Here is a 17,922-nt window from a genome sequence, read left to right as displayed (position 1 = left end):
GAGACGGGGGAGGTACGGGCCTTTATCTGCGCGCCATATTTTATTAATTGCCCCGGTGCTTGGATTGCGAGTTTCTCCATAATCATTAATGCATGCACGGAATAACGTATTTACATGTTCTCATGCATTATGCATGGGCAGGGAGGAGGCTACAGTGTTGTGAAGGACCCTCTGCCCACAGGTCCTGTATGTTCTTTGTGTGTGTGTGTGTGTGTGTGTGTGTGTGTGTGTGTGTGTGTGTGTGTGTGTGTGTGTGTGTGTGTGTGTGTGTGTGTGTGTGTGTGTGTGTGTGTGTGTGTGTGTGTGTGTGTGTGTGTGTGTGTGTGTGTGTGTGTGTGTGTGTGTGTGTGTGTGCTGATTTTGCATTCAGCCAGGCTGTAAAATCCACTCGCTACCAGAACCCTGTGAGCTTACAGAAAGGCAATGGAGTATCAGACAACAAACAACGTTTCCAGTGCTTTCACACAGGCCGCTGAGGGTTTTGACTGAGGGTTTTGACTGTCTGACACAGCCTGACAGAGCCTGACAGGTCTGGGTGTCGCCAAGAAGCTGTAACCAGAATGGTTACCTGAAGGAGCGTGGGCTGTAAGTGTAGTGACGCGTTTAGTTGCCCTCCTTACTAATTTCCTCATCCGTATTGCTGCCCTAGTCACATGAGCTCCGTGGATGTGTGGATGTCTGTCCTGTGCTGATGGACAGTCACTGGAAAGTCAAAATCCAATTGGTGGTCTGCAAAAAGAAGAAGTCTGAGTAAAGCTTCTGTGTTTGTGTTGCTTAATACGTGGGCATGATCCCCTCTCCTGCAGGCTGCTGATTGATCAAGTCGAAGCACACAGGTCCGCACTGGCCTACTCACCTCCATGATCGATCGATTACTGGCTCAGTCACACCCGCAGTTCTTATATTTCCAGAGCACTTTTTTTATGTATTTCCTTGTTCTTCCCCTCTTACCTCTATTATCATAAGCACAAACTCAGCAGAAGGCCCTGATATCGATCAGCGGCTGGCCCCGGTGCTCACTTCCAGTGGCTGTAACTGAGCACCGGGTGTGTCATCTTTTGTGCTGATTGCTGTGAGTTTTAATTGTATGAGATAAATGCTGGTGTGGTTATAGTCATTGTGCTGCCCACTGCCGTACATCAGAACCGAGCCTGCTGGATAATTAGAATTGATTGAGTTACAAATTAATTAATCACACTCTTGAATCTCTGCTTCTTACTGCAGACTTACACTGTTAGCTGTCTCTGTGCTTAAGAGAGAGAGTGTGTGTGTGTGTGTGTGTGTGTGTGTGGGTATGCGTGTGCGTGTGCGCGTGTGTCTTCAGGGTTTTTAGAGGGCAGAAAAAAGGAAACATTTAGTGAAATGAACAGAGCTGCATCAAACAACCAACATCTATCTAATCAATTTCTAAATGAACTCTTATCAACACAAATTTGTTCCACTGAACAAATGAAAATAGCAGAACAGAAACCCGATATGAGAAACAATATCTAATTGTTCAGAACAATGAAGTCTGATTTCCTTTAGATAAAGAAACAGATTTTTCTCGAGGGATTCTCACAACAGAATGATCAGAAGCGTGCGTTGTAACTGGAACAAATGGAGTTAGCATTTGCAAGGTTTTACAGATACTATGTTTCCTGTTGAACTAAATTAATTCGAAATGGAAATGATCAGAGTGATGGATCCTTGTTTTGTTTTTATGGAGTGTTAAGCTTTAAAGGTCCCTTAGGTAAGAATGTGTCCGTTCCATGTGGAAAGTGCTACATGTACATACAGTTCAATTTGTAGAACCAGTACTTCCACTGTCAGGACACTGTGACTTTGAGCTTTGCAATAGTTGACATTTGTCTCAAATAGTACAATACAAATACAAAAATATTCAAAATTATGTTACCAGTGTCGACAGCAGAGGAATTTCAAATTCAGCTTTTTCCGCTTAATGACGCCTCTTGACATGTTTGCCTTTAATGTAAATAAAACATGGTGTATTTGTGTATGTGTGAGTTGTAGCAGTTGTTGCTGTGTTGTCACTGTGCGGGTGCCTCCTTGAATAGCCACTCAGCCGTGTGTGCACTGCTGCGGGAAGCTCAGACAAGGAGAAAACCGCCGCTGTTGTTGTTCTCTTCAGGTTTATTTATCCTGAAGAGCGTTGTGCTGTGTTGCTGCACGTGCGTTCTCCTCTCCTCCTTCACAGCGCTGGAGAAAACAAAGGCATCATCGCTCTTGCAAGCCATGATTGCAGTCATTAGGATGCACGGGCGCTCCCGGTGTGACGGGGCCTCTCCTCGAGGGGATTCAGCTTGCAAAGTGCCGCCGCTTGCCTGTTTTTAATAACAATCATCTAAAATCGCAGCAATTAGCCTGCAGCTACAAGGAGATGGAGAGCAGGAAGATGTGGAGAGGGAGGAAGGGCTACAAGCTCAGATTCAGTGAACCTTTCGAATGTCAGCTCCTCTTTCACATGGAAAATTCAAGAGGGCCTTTGTGCTCATCAATTATTAGCCATGAAAGTTAAAAAGATCCATTGTGTATTTTTAATCAGAGTTATATGGGGAATCTTTGAACTGATTCCCAGTCTTGCCCGGGGCTACGAGCAGAGGTAGTCTCGGCCCCCCCACACATCCCCTCAGCACAGTGTGTGCAGCTCAGTGCTGTGTTGCTGCTGCGGAGGCCAGACAAACAATTCCAACCAGAGGAGCTGCTGCAGTTACAGATGAGTGGTTGGGCGAGAGCTGACTCCTCTCTTAAATGTAGGTGTGAACAAAAAGAGGGTTCTATAGTTTCTGCAATCACAGGATATGAGTTGAGTCGTCAAACAAGATGTGAAGTAATAAACCGTTTAATTTAGAGTGTGTTGTTTGGAGTGATGTCCTTGATGCACTATGACTTTGCCAGAAGCTAAACTGCATGCACCATGTGGCAGAGCTTAATTTACTGCCAACCAAATTCAACTCTAAAAATGCATCATTTAGTATTTCTCCTTAATTCTTATTTTTATAGTTTCATATCCAGATAAAATATATATATATAAATTGATTCTTTATAATAATTATTTTAAAGTTATTATTAATATAAATTATTATAATAATTCTGCTACTGTATGTGTTTCTTTCCAGCCATCGCTGCTGTCCTTAGCCCACTCCTCCTCCTGATGTGTTGTCATGTAGCACCACCCACAGGTCAACAGGAGGTTGACATGCTGGTGTGCTGCAGGTTTCAGTGAAGAACGTCTGACTGAAGCAGCAGCGGCAGCTCTGGTCGTGGTTTGAGAATAAACTCTGAAAGCTCCAAACAAAGCAGAGGAATTCTCAGTCACGAACAGAGAGAGAAGTGCCCGACTCATTGTTCCCTCTTGTGGGACGGGGGAAAGAAAGTGCAGCATACGCGGGAGAACCAAGCGCTCTCTCTCTCTCTCAGATTCAGTCTTTGTTCAGGCGGTGCTAAATTATTTACCCGTGTGTTTAAAAGACAGCTCGGGGGAATTTCGACATTAGCTGCTTGGAGCTGGCACACAAAGTCTCCTCTTCCTTTCATGAAGTGTAGTGCACACTACTTTTTTACAATCATAAATGAAAAGTTATCAGGACAAAAACGAAGAAAAAAAGGCTCGATAAAAAGCATTGTTGAAGCAGTGCTTCAGTGGCTGCTTGTTTTAGTATTGTTCTTTGGCTCACGTTGTGCTCTCCTGTGAGCCTGCAGGCAAGTAAAAGCACTTCTCACCCAAGCCTTCTCTGCTTCTCTTCTCTGTCTTAAAAATAAGCCTGGTATAATTCTCATTTGCATCCGCCGAGCTTCTCCATCATTTACAATACAAGCACCTGTACACTGTTTGAAACGGTGATGCTCCCAGAGGTTAGAGACAAACCTAGCTGCTTATTTTCTCAACGCAATTAATTCTATTGAAACTGAACTTTTTGTACTCAACGCTGTTTCAGGAATGAGATGTTTGGAGGTGCACAAATCCATCAGGAAAAATTTATTATGGCTAAATAGTTCACAGCCTTGCCCCAGTGTTATTTTGTGCTCCGCAGAAAATACCATTCGGATTATGTGGAGAACTCACTGATGTGCCGACTCTGAGAGAATTTTCAGGGTTTTGTTTTGGGTAATTGTTTCATTGTTTGGTCTTTCTCAGAGTCTGACAGACGTTTATGTGAGAAAACGGTGGATTACCTTACAATGTTACGTCACTGGTATCACGGAGGCAGGTCAGCAGCTAGGTCGCCCTGACCAAAATATTAGTTGACCCCAACTAAATTCCAAACTCTTATCAGTGGAACGCTGCAGCACTCCTGCTCACATCCCTATCCAAACAGCACGTAACTTTGCTCTGAATTCATACTGAATTTGATCAGCTGCCATGATAGACAAGGACTTGTGATGCAGGTTATCCCCCTTTTTATTGCTCATGAACCACAATTATGCGAGAGCCGCCGCTTTGGCCTGTTCTTTTGGCAGGATAATTGATTGTGGCTGAGGAATATGTGTGCAGCAGCCAGCAACAGCAAATCTCCACTGATGAGTCTATGATCCCTTGTTCTCCTGTTTTGTTTATGCAGTTCTCATGCCTCTGTAGTTCAAAGCCATTTGACACAAAAGCTGTCACAGTGGAAAGCCACAGAAATGCAAAGTATTACTCGCGCATTAGTTCCTTCGGTATTTCTTTGATTAGACCTCACTGTATTCCTCTGCTGTTTATATAAGGTCATTATCTCTTACTGGCCCGTTTGAAATGATTACGGCAGTTTTGTTCCAGAAAATGCCTGAAGTTTAAAGTAATAAACCTCAGGCTGAGAACCCAATTTCCCCCCAAAACCTCAGAAATCCACAGGCACACTCCCACTCCTGCAGAGCCTGCCTTTTAAATTGTGTTTTATTCACTTTTTTTGTGTCCTTTCCACTCAAATTGATACACTTGAGGGTTACAGAAATAATTTTCGGTGTTTCCTCAGGGGGTGAGGGAAAGCTGCACTCTCTATGTTTTTTATGCTGCAGCATGACCGGGGTGAACACAAAAGGGAGACAAACGGCTCAGTATCAGCCGTGATTTCCTGAATAGCCCAGTGGGAGCGCGGGAAGTCGGGGTGCGTGCAGCAGATCGGCATTGCCCTGAAACAGCAGCCATGCTGTGAGGGAGATGGCTTTTCTCTGCGACAGTCAGACTGTAAGCCACGGGTCTGCAAATGAAACAGGCAGAGGAGGGACGCCGCCTTTACAGATTGAGGGCCCCTGTTTCCTTACTGGGCATGTCTGCTGCTGTGGCCAGGCGGAGGGGGAAAAGGCAGAAATGGATAAACAGACAAAGAGCTGCAGATAATTCTGTTGAAAATACAAGGGGGAGTATTTCCCGCTGTTTGTGAATTCATCAAGCCTCATGCTGTGGCACTAGTGATTTCTAAATATATGCAGCTCATCTGATGTAGATGTATAAACTGTGTGTAGGGTTATGGATGGCTGTGCAGACAGATTGTTTGCTCTGGGTTCTCTCTGGTCCTGGTGGGTGGGATCTGCCAGCTCCATCTTACGTTGTTTTCCACATGTCCTTTATTGAGTTCCCAATTACAATGCTGGGCCTCCTCTCCTGGTCTCACTGCTGCTGCTGAATTGACCTTGCGTTTTTGCAAGAGAGCGCTGTTGTGTATTCAGGCCAGCAGGCCTGTTAGGCAGGGAGACAGTGAGGCAGACTTCTCTCAGGCCCTGCTCCTGCAAGACCCTGCTTAACAGGCATCAGACTTTCACACTTAATGCTTAGGAGGGGAGAGGGGGCTTAGCTCTTAGCTCTCATTGCAGCTGACATTGTATCAGGCAGCCAGACAAGGCCAGACTGCTGCAGCCTTATTAGCCGCGTCTGGATCGGCCTTCCCTCAGTCTGACACTAATGTTCAATGAGAGAGGTTACTTTGGAATTTAATGGAATGATTAGAAATGAGCTGCACAGTGTATGTGGACAGCAGTCTCCTGCTGCTATTTTCCCAGAGCTGTCTGTCTGAGCGGCGGAGGAAGGGGCACAGAGGAAGCACTTGCAGTAGGTGGAGCTCTTGTGTTGGATTCTGATGTTGGAGCTTGATTCACATGCTCATGAAGGACGTGGCAGCTGCCTGTGTGTGTGTGTGTGCGTGTTCGTGCATGAATGTGTGTGTGTGTGTGTGCGCATCTCTCTGTATGTGCCCACATCCCTTTCACATGGCATTTATGCAAAAACCAAAGATAGCACATAACTAGAGATTTACAAGTCCTGTGAATACACACGTAGGCCCTGTCACATAAACACGTAAAGCGGATTTTCACTGTAGAGCTAATTGACACCTTTTGATGGGTGGTTCAACGCTGCCAACTGTTTGTGTTTACATTACATCTGATTAGAAATTGTAATGGGGCTTAGTTTTCCACTGGTAATAGTTTATGTGAACGCACTATGTTTTCTGTCCGCAACCGCACGCTACCTTTCTCCCGCCGCTCTCTATCACCTGCGTGCACTGGAACAAATGTGAACGTCTCCTCACAACTCCCCCCTGCTCTATCTGTTTTCCCTCCCTCTCTCCCCCCCCCTCCCACTCTCCCTATCTCTCTCTCTTTCTTTCTCTCCCTTGCGCCACCTCCTCCCCGCAATCTACCGCAGGCCCTCCATCTCTCCGGCCTGTCAGCGTGCTTTTTCATTTGGCTTGTTGCTACAGGGGGCTCGATGCTGGCAGATTACAACTCGGCAGCCAGTCATTTTCGATTTATCAGAGCCCCCCTCCCTCTGTGCCCCCACCCCCGACTGCCACACTCACTACCCTCGCCAGTATCAATCCAGAGACATAGCAATTCCTCATCGCCTCACCACCCAACACACCTCCCCTGTTCCCTCCCGCCTTCCATATCTTCCTCTTTCCATCAGCGCAGAAAATTTAGCTCACAAGCCCCGAGACAAAAAAAAAGAAATATTGTTGCAATGGAAGCATTTCAGTTAGAGAGGCAGCTAGAGCTGTATTATTACTTAGGCCTCTGTCACTGGTGATGACCCAGGAGAGTGGAGAATATCGATCGCGTGTCACTCAAGGCATTCAGCGGATTGCATTGACAAAGCTTGTCGGGGCCTTTAATAGCAAGGTTAGCAGCCTTGGCTGGGACCCAGGAGAAAACTCTAACTGTGCCCTATTTCATGGTGGCTTTTAACCATTCCCTGGGTCCAGAGAGTGGATTGATAACAGTAAGGAAGTCATTTTACTCTCATAATTGCCTTCCTGTGGTTGACATTTGTCGCCCTACGTGCCTGTAAAAGTGCCTCTCCAAGAACTGGAGAAAGAGGACCGGCATTGTCTGGCTGCTTTTTGTCACAGAAAATGGGTTTACTCCAACAAAGATGTGATAAACTAAACAAACATGGTGCAGGAAAAATGAGGGGGGAAAAGGAAGGGAAAAAATCAGAAGGAGTGTGCAAGTGTGATTTATTGGTTAAAGGAAGTCCATTACTCAGTAGAGGAAACCCAGACCAAAACACAAACAGAGTGAGGGCATGGTTCGCAAAGAGGGTCATGGAGTAATTCTTTTGCCCTGCCAAGATTGCTGATAGCTGCTGAAAACTCTACTTGTCAAAGGAGGAAAACACTGACAGGATTTCGATCTCACTGTAATTCTCAACATGAATAAGAGCACGAAACCACCTAAACAGTCTCTCTTTAAGCCAAGTGAAGTGGAACTAGGCTGAAATATAACAGGTCCCCTGTGTGTTGTAATTTGCCTTACGCGCGTGGGGAAACTGTTTCTACAAGAAACGCAGTGATCGCTGTGCGCTGTGAGGTCTTGTGTGGCAGTTAGCTACTCTCAGTGCTGCGTAGGCCTCAATCATAAAGCTAGAACATTTGACTTCTTTAGTTTCCACAGTCAAATATGTGTTTATTTTCCATGGCCCTACATTATGACATGTTTATCACTGAGCTCAGGCTTGTGTTAAACCACTGGGCTACCAGTACATGCCACTTTTGTACAGACACTTTTCAAAGAACAACCTAAATTTCCAAAGTTGTTCCAACTTTTTAACTGGCACTGCCTGGTTGAGGCAAATAGATAGTTGTTATCTAATTGTGAAATGTCGAGTAAGTAAGTGTAGCAAGTACTTTGCTATATATTACTCTATGCACCTCGAGGCACACATCAGCATATGAATGTTAAAGTAGTTTAGTAAAGGTTATATTTAATACTGTATTCCCTCCAAATTCAAAATAAAATGTTCTCCTTTCTCTTCCCCAAAGAGTGACACTGATCAATCAGAGGGGGAATTGTAAATGTTGTTGTTGTTGCTTGCTTCCTTTTTAGAAAACCTATAATGAATGTTGAGACATTAAAATTGTTTTTCATTGAATTGCCAGCGCTGATGGCACCATTTAAGTGCATGTGTCACCTTTACAGATGTGACTTCTGGCCAGCTTTGTTGTTTTAATGGGGAGGAAATCCATTACAGCACCTGTGCTACTCAAGAATCCATCTCAGTGCTGTACAATAATGACAAAGTACATGGAAAGAACAAACAGTATGGTAACAGTATGGGCCCACCAGCCCATTATGGGCACATTCACGCTGCCTTTTTACGACCAGTCAGATGAAAAGGAATCAGGTGTACAGCAGTGCAGTTCCACTATAATGTTAATGGCCAATGTTCTGTTATCATCATGGCTTGATGCACCATCTTGCATCAGAAAGGTACAGTGTGTTGTGCATTACACTTGAGTTATTTCCTGTTTCTGTAGTTGTGATTATTTCAATTACAATCATGTTGTTTGGCTGCATTTCTGTTGCCATTGGCCTTTTGTTGTGTCCCATTACCAGTCTGTTAAAGCAGCCACAGCAGATTTGCTGACCTGCCTGTCACAATGCGGGCAAACTCAGGCTGCCATTAATACAGTGGGACCATAGCACTGCCTTGTTTTATGACTTGATAACGACAGATATGAATTTCAAAAGGGTGGCTAAATGAGGACATTTACTGCAGGGATTAGTGATAACAGCGCTACCCGCAGGCAGGCACCCTGGGTCAGCCAAATAGGAAATGTATATCCTGCCATCAGATTTTATAGCCCCCTCTAATCCCCCCAACAGCAGTGCAGATGGAGCCAAATGCAGGTAAGGTGAGACGCTATCATTCTTGTTGGTTTATACCGGCATGTAAGCCCCAGAATGGAGCTTGATAGGCAGGGCTGCTTACTCAGTGAGCGGCAATATCCACCTGCTGACCAGACATCAGCTCATGACCCCGTGACCTTCATTTTAACAGCTGCTGGGTTATTGGATACTTTAATTGGATGAGAACTTGCTGCAGATGTGCAAACAGTTGATCACAGAGGGCCTGAATTCATGAGCATTGACATTAACTGGTAAGGTCATTTATATATGAGTGAATGATTTGTTTTTCAAAATAAAATGAAAGGATTTTAGCTCATCTCACATTTAAATGTTAATGTTTGTAGGCTTTGTGATTCAGTAAGTGCAGCCTGTGTCCTTTGCACTAATGCATGTAAACTCACAGTCATAAGTGTTGTTAGTGTAGGTGTAAATTAATTAAATTCACATGTTTATTGAGTGGCCATGTGTCAAGGATTTGAATGGAATATCTTGTAATTAATGTCAATTAGCTGAGATATTTTCTCCCCCTTTATTCCACACATTCCAGTCAGGAGTTCTTCCACACTTCAAGGTTCGGCTTAATGACACAGTTTTGACCTACTTAGGTTGTGTCTCTTGTGTCTTGGCCACAGCGCTCTACCATTTTAAGTGTTTGTATCTTCTCCATCCTTCCAAAAGGCTCTGGTTGTGCCAGGGCTGGACTGGCCACTTTCCAGGTGGGCCAACGTGCCTTTTGGGCCGATGCATTTTTTGCTGCCTGAGCGGCCCATAAAACAGGTAAATGGGCCCATTGTTTTTTTTTCTTAATTGACCCTGGGCTGATCTAATCACATCTTTAAACACCTCCCCCTTGGGCCCTGTGCCGGCGTCATTCACGGCACAGAGGGGAGGAGAGGGAGCGAGATGAGGGAGGGCATGTAGAGCAGTAAGAAGAAGTTAGGGACTGGCTGCCTGGCTCAACAATATGTCATGAGAGATCATGGTGAGTTTACAGTTTATACAGTGCTACTATTATCTGGAAGACACTGATCACCTGATCAATACTTTATCATATAGATTCTCTCACACACATAGGATGCCCTCACTAGGTTTTTGAGGATTCATTCATTCAAGACAGGGGATTTCGCTGGATGGACAGGAGGGGGGGTCATAGTGAAATAATAGGCATTGAAAGCACTAATTATAGATGCAAAATAAAGTGTTTTTGAGTTTTGAAAGACCGAACCCCCCTGTCATTTGCCTCACAGTGGTTTGGTAATGGTTGTTATTCTCTCTCTCTCTCTCTCTCTCTCTCTCTCTCTCTCTCTCTCTCTCTCTCTCTCTCTCAGAGCGATGCAAGCTCAGTGGTGTCTGACCTTCGCAGCTTTACGACAGTTAACTCAGAGGATGTGTCAGACATGTTGCATTAATTCTATCACTCAATAGAATAAAACAAATTCACATTCAATCCGACCGCATCCTGTTTGTTTCACCTCACAGTTGAATCCTGAATCTAACCCGGTCCACCTCGGTATGTGCAGCTGCGTCTTCTACAGCTCATGTAAGGCAGGACGTGTAATCACACTAATGTTCATAACTCACTGAATTCCCAACTGATTCCCAATCCTTTTGGTTTGTTGCAAATGTCAGATGCTTACATAATAAATGCAGCTTTTCGTACCAAAATACTTGATCATTTGTAGATGATAATGTAGTTACATTTCTATAATATTGGATTCATTTAACAAAAGTAAGTAGGTTCTAAGTGCTTTATTTTTTCTGACTATACTTGTAAAATGGTGATAAGACTTAACTCATAAAAAAAAATCATATTATTAGCTTTATTTCGCTTTATGGGTGTTGCTTCCCCACTATTGGGAATATATAGGCTACTAGACTTACAAGGAACACTTTCATTGTCATTACTTAAATAATATATTCAAACATGCTGGTAACCATCATGCAACCCATCATTTATTGGCACGGTTGGTTTGTGGCGGGGCTGTTTGGATAGATGGGGTCTGGGCCAAAATGCCAGGGCCGATTTGTTGTCCCAGTCCAGCCCTGGGTTGTACATATTGCAGCACCGTGTGTCACAGCCGGCACTGCGCTACTATTCCTGTAACAAAAAAAAAAGCCCTCTTTCCCTAAACTCTAAGCGTTTGTCTATCATATTACCACCACACGTGAGCCGCACACAAGGCTTGACCCAGTGTTAAGTGTCTGCGCTAAATTTCATTGCCTCCATCTACTGGAAGGCCTGCCAATATACTGGCAGTGAATTCCTGGAGGAAAATAAATGGCAATAAAAAAGAGAAATGATAGCCTCTGCAAGCCGATAGGAGAGGGCTTTTTCTCTGCTGTCTTTTTTCCATTCCACTCTTTATTGAAGTTGTCTAGCTCGGGGAGCTGTGATTTGGCACACAGGTGGTAGCTTTAGTTGGATGGGTCTCAGAAAGCCAATACTAAAGTAACGACTCAGTAGCACAGATTGAAGGGATTGGGAAATCATATAATTAATTGCACACCGATGTGTTTGATGAGAAGGTATGAGGTGATGAGTGCTCAACTGGGCAGTTAGAAGTCGTACCCCCCCACCACCACCACCACCACCACCACCACCACCACAGTATCCTCTTGGTCTGAGCTCAGCCTGCTGTACAAGGAGAGTCCTGGAGATCAGGGAATTGTTCGTAAAGTGGGTAGGAAGGTTATTTTACTGCCACACAGGGCTACTACTACAAGATGTTCTGATATGATCTGAGAGGGTAGAGGTCTCCCACTGCTCTTATGAGGTAGATAGCTCATTGCACCCCCCACCCCCAACCCACCCACACACACACACACACTTTTTCTCCACTTGCTCAGTTCATTATTAAATCTGGGAATTGTCCCCATAACTCAATCCTCCAGACTAAAGCATTATATGACCATTTGTGAGCAGGGAGAAGGGTGATTGCGACGTAGGGCAGTGGATGGATGTTAAAAGCATATTGATTCGTCTGTAATGTCGTCATAGATCTGAGATTTATGGCAATATATAAATGCAGTCACAAGCGCTAGTAGCCTCCAGCCTGTGGTAGAGGAAATGGAGTCTTTAGTATGACTGATGAGATCAAGACAGTGCTCTCAACCACGTTTACCCCCACCCACCCACCCACCCACCTCGAGCCTCCATTTCCCACTCCTCCTCCTCCTCCTCCTCCTCTAAGGATACTCTCAGCCTGTGGCTGCTATGACTACTCCTCAGTGGCTCCATATCTTTGCTTTGGCTGCACATTCCAGCACAGAGGCTAGAAAAGCCTTCCTCTGTGGCCTGAGACTGCCCAAAGTGGCCAAATCTGGCCTCACTGATCTCTCCCCTGCAAGAAAAATGATGTCTGACAAGTTCGCCAGAGATCACTGCCACACAGTGATGCTGGCAAATTGAAAGGAAATGGAACTTCACCATGGTTACATACCTATGTAATAATAAAAACCGCCTCACTGGCTGACCTTGACATCTTAACCAGAGGCAAACACTAGGCTTTGGGATAAACATGCCAAGAATTTTCATTATGTAATTTAGTCACAGTGATGAAAGAACAGACGACATCCAGGCTACAGAGATACAAAGAGGTATTAAGGTTTATTTTCAGAATACACGCCTGTGACCTCTTTGCCCCACATGGAGCTAAACAGTAAACAAATTTGGGGCAATGGAAGCCTAGCGCTGATGTTCAGTGACAGGCTGTGAGCGAGGGTGGCAGAGGGGGTTATGGGTGACGAGAAGGCCAGGCGGGCTGCTGTCTGTGGCAGTTAAAGCAGCTGGGCCTCAGAGCCAAGCACAGGGTCAGAGCCAGGCCACACTGGTGGGCTGTCCCACATAGCCACTGTCAGATAGATGACGTAGGGTCTGTCCAAAGCCCTCTCGCTCAGGCCCTGAGGAACCCCCAGACCTTCTTTTTTTTACTTGACAGTCTCTTCAGATAAAGCTGGCTGCACGCTAAACAGGCCCAGCAGTTTCCAACTGCTGTTGTCGACCAGCCCAGGGTGGTTTCACTTGATAGGCTCACTGTGAGGCTTTTGGGATGTATAAATTGGCAGTGACATAATTAGCGATGCTTAATGTGGTCTAATGTTTGGTAATGGAGTCACCGAAGGCTATTCAAGAGTGTCTGTATTAAGTTGACAGAAATTCTTCAAGTTGTTCATTTTAACTGCTGAGTCTTGAAACTCTCCAGCACTTTAATAGCCCTGGTATATATAGACCTCTGAAGGTAGAATAAAGAACATATTCAAAGTGTAGTCAGTGGAAACCAAGGGCATTTGACAGTGCCGCAGGAAATAGACAATTTATTATCAGTAACACAGCCTAGGTAGTGGATTATCTATAAAACTTTCATGGTTCTCCCTCAGTGGCAAGCAGCCATAAAACTTCCCAAATGAGGGACTTGTTAATTTACTTGTTAAAGCAAATTAAAAATTTATAAGCGCTTTTAGGTAAATGAGATCCTCTTTCATTGCTGCCCTGGTGGGATTCTCTCTGCCAGATCCTGAGAGGACAGGTTAGCTGTTCTGAAAGCCACAGACGAACAATAAAAGCTGTTAAATTGTTCCAGGTTTTATTACCGCCGCGCTCCGCAGCTGCTGTTGTGCGTAACTAAGGGAAACCGGGAGCTGATGGCTACAGAATCCTACTGAGGCTAGTACAGAGAACTGAGGCCAGTTCTCTCTCCATCTTTTTTCTCTTTTTTTGCAGGATGAGGGATGGGTGTTGGGAGTGGAGTTGCTGGGCCAGGCTGCTTGTGTATGGCTCTGTTTAAAAAGGCCTCTGTGGTTAGAAATGTTAGCAGGCCTACTTTTGTGCTTGATTGCATTGAGTCTGTCGAGCAGCCCTTGAGAATAGGTCAGTGCACTTGTAAAATTCCACTATGGCGTTGGTGAGCATTTTTCAGTAAGTGAGAAAATAATTGACTTCGCATGTAGAAGACAGTGTTGTAATAGCTGTTTTAATGGAGGGGAACAGTGTTAGATTAGATGCATTATCATTTAGACTCCGATCGAGGAATGTAGTCACAATTTTGTCAAATGCTATTACTTCCACTAACGCTGAAAGGACAACATTCTATATTGATTTTTTTCCCTTGTTTAATTAAATCTTCTCTATTGTAAAAACAAGCATCTTGTGCCTCAGTAGAAACCTGAAGACAAGAATTTATGAAGCATGCAAGACATTCGACAGCATTTCTTGTGTTGTAACTCCAATAATGCTGCTGTGAGCCTGTAAAGATGCATATTTGACCTTGGACAGAGATGTTGAAAGGCAAGGTTCAAGAGCTATTCCTCGCGTACTGTATGTTACAATTAAACGAATCAGAGTGTGGACAGTGTATACAGTGAATAGGTTCACACAAACAGATCATTTGCTTGGATATTATCAGTTAAGAGAGAGTTAGCCATCTTCTCTGTTTATCAATAAATTAATTTGTATACCATCTGTCATATTCTTCGCAGATTACTGATGTAAGCCAGTAATAAGACTGAACAAGAGTACACTGTTGTAGAGTAAAAAAAGTAGATTCAAATAACTAAATTGGGAAGACCAAAAACGACTTTTGTACAGATTTGCAGATGTCTTTGATTAACCACTGCCCTTATACTGGTCTGTTTGTGAACCCTTAGCTTGGGCTATCTGCTCATACATTTGTAAACTAAAAATAATGTGATTTATGACTGATTATTTCAAAATTTAGTGCTTATTAGACCAAAGCGTATGTCTGATTTTTGAAAAAGACGTGAAGCCGATCAGTGATAGTACGAGTGCAATCATAATTGAACTACTGAGTATTGCAGAGATAGCATTACGATCAAGTGAAAACAGATTAAAGCTGCTCTCAGACCTCCGGCCAGCCCACTAGTAATTACTCAGGATAATGTAAGAATTAGCTCATGTGAGAACACAGCAGGGGATTCACCTCAGGGTTTAACGCAATCCTCGGTGAAACACGACAAACGCAAAATGGCAAAAAAACTAAAAAGCATAGAGGACATCGACAAACATGTTAATAGAGTTTTTGGTTATAAAGGCCGACGCTAGTGTCAATGTTCTGTAAATAAAAACACATGATCTCAACAGTGGAGGTAATATGTTACGTCCTGCCTCTGCCTGCAGCCCCACCCCTCAACTGAATGCTCCAAAGATTCCTGTGTGATTCCAACAGTAATCTGATCAGTTGTCGCGACGGAACTGTCCAAATAAACAGTTACAGTTTGAACCGTTGCTGGTAACTTAAGCACCAGTGTCTTTTTGGTTTTTTAAAAGAATGATTTATAGCAAATGTTGAATGTTTTCTCGTTCTCACAGGCTGAACCGTTTCAGCTGCCCTCTTCCACAGCATCACTCTGACTGCAGATTGAAAACAGGTTGTTGGTTCAGTAAATTCAGACTTGTAAGAGAGACGAGGAAGAAGAGAAAAAAAATCCCCTAACACAGAACAGATTGCAGGAAAACAAGACCTCACTGTGTGGAAATGAATGTCAGATGCACTTACTGCTAGTTTAAATGTTTCATTAGATGCTAATGTCTCGCTGTGTCTTTAAATGTTGTGAAATTAGCCTCTGGAATATTAAAAGCATGTGGTTGTTATCTTCCTACAGGGCCAGTTCTTACCCAGACTGTGCAGATACAGTGAGGTCATTAAGTGAATGCATCTGTATGCCTCAACCTGCATCTTAATTAATGTCTGTATGTTATTGCATCAGTACAAAACACTGCGCACACGTGTCATTTGCCCTCTTAGATTCCAATGCACTGGTGTTCATTACAGCAAATAAAACTGAAGCTTTTTTGTTTAAAAGGCTATAAAAACACAGAGAATGACTCACGACCGGAACAAATGGGAGTGATCAGATCAGCACCATTATAGAGGAGGTCACAGCGGCACCCACAAACATGGGCTTCCCATTTGGATTTATCTTCAGACGGCAGGACATTCAATTTCAACCTCACTTTTTGGTGGCTCTGACTACCGGCATTCCCTCCATTTGCTTAAGAAATACATTAATCACATCATAAAAAGAAATGAATCCGTCATCTGAGCCTCAGAAAGGGAGAGCGGATGAAGAAAAAAAAAAAAGGCAATTCTCTGAAGTAATTTAAAGGAGCTCAGGGGGAAATTAAAGGGAACAAGCTGAGGGATACATTTTCAAATAGCTGTGTAATCAGGTCCCAAGCTATGTAATAGCCCTGAAAGATGAACCGCTCTTTATTGCAATGTCTTTATTAGACATGTTCTTCAGACATTACACCCAGTTAAATGTGAGCAAGAATTCGGATTTCATGGAGTATGTTATCCACTGATAAGCCAGAATACAGACGGTGTGATTATGTGGTTTCACCGCAGCAGAATCAGTTTGATATCACGTAGATTAATAACAGACAAATCTCTATATCTGTCCCACACTTGCATGGTGATAATCTTTGTAAGCTCACCATATATTAGTTTGGTTCTGGGCGGTGAAGATTTGGTGCAGTGAAGTCTGCGTGCACATTCATACATGCATGAGTGTGCTGGCGTGCACTGACCGGTGTTATCAGCAGGGGCACTGGCTGGTTGATAAATATTATAGGTCAACATGTTTTGATGCAGGCGCCACAGAGCAGGGCGTAAATAGCATCCCTTGCCCTTTCTTCAAGGATCAGTTCACAGGCCACTGTGGATGAGATACTATTCCCCCTTTTCTCTCTAAAAATATGTGAACTCCCTTCAGACAAACTGGCATTTACAAGAGAAAGAGAGAAAATATGCTCTGGTTTTTGTGGGAATAAAATGTGTTGGAGGTAATTAGTGCTATCACAGTGCAGGGCATTGGTGTGCATGTGTTGGTGCATGTGCCACATTTGGCTGGTGTGTCTTCTCCCCCTACCTGGTCTCAGCGCCGCGTGACTACATAGACATACAGTCATGCACATACACACGCACACACACAAATACAGGCACGTGCATGGACTCAGTCAAAAGGGCCCATCAGGCATTCCCAGAGCTCATACTCTCTTATCACGTTCAGCACTCTGGCGACTCCGTCCGCCTTCCACCCATCATGCAATTCTCCCAAGGAATAGGATTCCTTTCACACCGCTAATGGCTACAGAAGAGGAACATTTTAATTTTAATTATCTGCTCAACTCAAGGGTTCATCTGGTATTCCCCCACCTTGTGCCCTTTCATCGCTCTAAATGATGGCCGATACCTGAAAGGAGAATACTGAAGGGGAGGTTTAAAAAAAAAAAACACTTTAGTTTTGTGCCCTCCCTTTAGAATAGGAGAGCGGGGGAAAGGAAAGGGCCATCATCTTAGTCCAAGTTCTTTGTATGTGCAGCACCACGCTCGGCTTTTCCTATTAGGTGGCAGAGCCGCCGTTTACTGCACTGTCCCATAAAGGCAGCTTTTTATGTGCTTTGAAATGAAACCTGCAGCGTTCGTCTGGTCTGGAAGGAGCAGCATGGGAGCTTCCGAGGACATCAATTACACACGTGGACGGGGAGGATAGACCCCATCTCCTTCCACTCAGCGCTGCACTCTTTTTATTGTTCTCCAGATTTTGACGGGACTCAGATGCTCACGGATTGGCACGTCCCACTCTTTATACGTGTCTTTTAGCTGCATCTCGAACAAAGAGTCTAGGGGATGACATTTGCTGAGCTCCTGCTGCCTCAGCATGTGGTGTCTGCTTGGAGAGGATAGTGGCTCCATTTGAAGGTTCTGGTGGGGTCTTTGTCCCTGTTCTCTGTTTCATGGGCTGTGAGGAGTTTCATACTGCGAGATCAGATGGCGTCTGTCATTGGCAAGCAGAGTC

At 44.2% G+C, this 17,922-nt stretch overlaps 1 protein-coding gene across 10 annotated transcripts in view; it reads left to right on the top strand.

Annotated features, from left to right (window-relative positions):
- auts2a (activator of transcription and developmental regulator AUTS2 a) overlaps positions 1-17,922 on the top strand; it is a 294,009-nt gene that overhangs the window by 114,866 nt on the left and 161,221 nt on the right. The gene's annotated exons all lie outside the window — the stretch shown is intronic.

Source organism: Hippoglossus stenolepis, chromosome 15 (genome assembly GCF_022539355.2).
Source record: "Hippoglossus stenolepis isolate QCI-W04-F060 chromosome 15, HSTE1.2, whole genome shotgun sequence".
Lineage (NCBI taxonomy): Eukaryota > Metazoa > Chordata > Actinopteri > Pleuronectiformes > Pleuronectidae > Hippoglossus > Hippoglossus stenolepis.
This window is presented reverse-complemented; position numbering and strand designations above follow the sequence as displayed.